Raw genomic sequence first — 4,109 nt, forward strand, 5'->3', positions numbered from 1 at the left:
ATCTCAATCGAAAATTAAACAATATCGGTGCCTATGGACTAGGCTGGGTGAACCCAGCCTGATCTGCCCGCTATTTATTTTTTTTGATTTCTTAAAAGATTGAGCTTGGTCTGATGAAAGCCAGACTAGCCATGGACCTCAGTTAAACAATGCAAGGGAACATGAATCAGCCTATATTTGCACTAACAATAACGGACAAAAGCTCTTCAACTTTGGCCCGTTAAAATGTGTATGAACAGTCTAGCGACGCATTTCATCAAGGCCCATTTGGACATGTCAGTTATTTGCACCACTGGTTAGATGTAAAACAGCATTTCGTTTCAGACTAGGCTACTGTTACTTAATTTGTGCATTAACAATAACGTTTCAGACTACTGTTACTTAATTTGTGCATTGACAATAAAGTATTACATGAACTAAAGATGACTAAAATCTTATGTAGAAGAAGAAACATTCACAAAAAATCCATCCATCCAAAATGACCTTTGTTTTTGATAGCTGTTGAAAACGGCATGGAACTGACAGAGATGTTTTTGTTTATAAATACATAAAAAAAATAAATAAATAAATAACATTATGCTGATACCTTTTGCTTTTCCCAAATACAATGTAGCCTACAGGTGTAAGTGACCTTTCGTCAATCCAGTTGCAATGGATGAACTGTGATGAACTGCCCTACTTGTGATTGTTTAGAGATTTTAAAGGTTTTATAACAATTCTACATCTTCTTTGGCTATTCTACAATCTATTCACCTTTTCAGCACCAGTAGGGTACTTTCTGTGCAGCGAAGACACACACACTCAGGCATGCCAAACAAGCATACACAAAAGTTTCAAGAGTGGGGATGGAGTAAAATATGGAGACAAATTGAAGTGTGATTTATTTTGCCGGAACGGATGTACAGGACTGAGCGGCGGTCATATTTTGTACCGCTATGCGGTACATCTAGTTATTTGAATGGCTTGGCATTACAAAGTACGTTAATACATGTTCTGCAGGCCACTTCGCAAATGGTTGTTGCCAACTTGTTGGTAAAAGTAAGGGACAACGTTTTATGGAATATGTAGGCTAATGGAGGATCCCTCTGCTGTGTCTTGGTCAGCCAAGGGTCATCGGCATTAAAATTATGGAAGACCTCTTTACTAGGTCGTTTGTAAGGCCTTCCTAGGAGGAAGGACACAATCAGCTATCCCGTCTGGCTGGGGCACTGGCCAACCCATCGCAGGGGGTATGCATCTGATGTCCTAAATGCAGGCTAATCAGCAAGGCTGTGGGGCTATAAGATTACATACAATTATATATATATATTTTTTTTTTTTTTTTTTTTTTTTCACATCGCAGAAGGGGCACATTTCATTTGAGGTCAGTATTGCAAAACAATAGGCCTAACCTTCTAGAGTTTAGGTAATGAAATACTGTAGGTCCATTTCACTGCCAAGGATATCTGGATGAGTCAACAGTGTCCAGAATCCAGGGAACGTTCTTGCCAGAGGAAACCAAAGGCAAGTTGGGGCAGTGAAACTATGGAGAGCTTGGAATACTTGTCACTGTGGCATGTGCAATGCACTGGCGAATGCACTCAGGTTCACAGGGATTTGGTGCTTCAAAAGAGAAAATGGTCAGTTATGCTGATTTCGCACCAGCCTGAATTACTGACCATTTGAGCACAATCCTGAACCACACATCACATTCCATCGTGTCCTTCACTGTGTCTGCAGCTAGCTAATCCATCATCTCCATCATTCGTGGCTGCCAATGCCACTGCACCATATTTCATTGCCTCCACCCTGTCTGCCATCACCTCCCATCCTTATCCCCACGCCTGTAGCTGGGCTGTCCTTGTCCTCCTTTGCCCTGGCAAAATCCTCCTCTAGAGTACACCGGAGTTAAGTTAGTTTAACATTCAACATTCATTCACTCTGCACCAACTGCTGAGCCTTTCTCCACTAGTTCCACTGTGCCACATGGGCCTCTTGCCTCCACCATGCCAGCGTTCTTCCTTGGTCCTTGATTCATTTTCTTGGTAAGGTCATTCGCAAAAGCAGAGCCCCCGAAAGAATACAGACCAGAGGGAGAGCTAATTGAATTAAAATTGAACCACTGCAATACTTGGCCAAGTTTTTTCTGCAAACATAGAAATAGATTTTAGAACCTTTGAAGGTATACACAATGCCTATATGTAAAATAATTTGAACTGATATAAAATCCCACAAGGCATAGTATCCCCCAGACCTAGAGCCTCATTAATAAAAAAAAATATTTCAGAGACATGAGGGTCTATGGGTAATGGAGCCACTAGCTTGATAATATCCAGACCAGGGCCATTCTCTTGAGAGCCACATATCCTCAAGAGCAAATAGCATTGTTTTCTTGAAGATAAACGGGAAAATGGTTGTTAGATTTGAGTCTGAAGTGACTTAAAGCAGCTTAGCAGCTTATCCTTAGATTGACCAGACCTACACATACGGTGCGGCAAGTAGCCGAGCCTATGTAAAAATAGTAACCTCCTTGTCCATGCGACTGAATGAGTAAGCTAATTTAGAGAAAAAGATTCTGCATGGAACTGCATTACATTATAAATAATCAATTTAGGCCTCACTGTCACCAGGTCATACAGTGATTGGCCATTAGTAAACATCAGCACCAAATAATTACACTCATATTTACATCCACATAAAATCTACAGACTACTGAGTAGTAAGAGATGACCAAAACCACTCACCGCTCTTCCAAACGTTCCGAATCCAGCTTGAGAAGACGTCTGTGGTCATTTGACGGTCAGCCACTTATCCTGTATTCACCTCCTCCTTCTAAGGGGAGACGTGAGTTGGCTCTAAACCAATGGGATCAGCAGGAGGGCACCGTCAAACGTACAGGTTTTCAGGCAAGGCCGCAGCCATAGAGTCAACATTACTATTTTAAAATAGTAATAATGTTCCATATAGCTCTGCTCTTCCCCTCTTTGTGTTATTCCGTCTAAGTATGTTTACATTTTTTAAATGCATCTTCATGATGACACCGTAGCATTGACAGAAAAGTTAATTTACAATAAAATGTTGCATATAGTTAAAGGAGAATTCAGGTGTGATATTGACCTAAAGTCTGTTGAAACATGATACCGAGTGTGAACGTATGTCTCATAGCCCATCTCGGCTTGTCCCCCCCAGCTAACAATTTATCTGGGAACCATAGTTTTTGGTTTCGGGAACGTTAGTTTTTGGTTCCCAAACGCAGAGGTGGAAAGTAATGAAATACATTTACTCACGTTACTGTATTGAGTAGTTTTTCTGTGTATTTTGTATTTTTTAAGTAGTTTATAAAATCGGTATTTTAAATTTTACTTGATTACATTTTGAGTGAAGTATTGTACTTCGCTACATAAAAAAACAATCCCATCCCTTACTTGAGTAAAAAAAAAAGTTAAGACTAACGAAAACAGAAAGGGAGAGACAAGAAATCGCCCTAAACCACTATAGTGATAATGATCAGCATGTAGCCTACAACAGGACATGAATCAAGCTGGCGCCATGCAGTCTTTCTGAAAGTGATGCAGATGGAGCTGGATCACGAGATGCATCAGATTACATGTGTAGCCTAACCTATGAAAGTGTATTTTCCGCTATTTCAATGGGTTGTCTCAGTTCGTTTTAGCACTAATGATAGCGGAGATATTCAAGCAAACACCATGGGATTTCGTATTTTGACGTTTTTGCTCACCTTTCTTTGGAAAGAAGTTTATTAGCAGTTGTTTCCGCTCATTTTGATGTCTCTCTTTTTAGTAACCTGACTTGGCTTTCTTGGAGAAAACATTGCACCAGCAGCACAACAATTAGCGGTCCACTACTAGCGATGCTCAACTAAATAAACAAAAGATAGACTACCTTATGAATCGTGCAGGCGGACTAAACCATTTAGATCTTTAACAAGGGAGAGTGAGAGTGACCTTAGACAGTTTTCACTATGTTTTGTATACAAAATCCAGTCAGTCAAACTTTAAATTTCGTCTGACATTCATTTTGACATTTAATTTGGAAGTTAAAATATTCAGGTAAAATAAATATATGGTGGACATATAGCCTAGGCTATATATATTTTCAGTAATTAGCTT

This window comes from Alosa alosa, chromosome 24, assembly GCF_017589495.1.
Source record: "Alosa alosa isolate M-15738 ecotype Scorff River chromosome 24, AALO_Geno_1.1, whole genome shotgun sequence".
NCBI lineage: Eukaryota > Metazoa > Chordata > Actinopteri > Clupeiformes > Clupeidae > Alosa > Alosa alosa.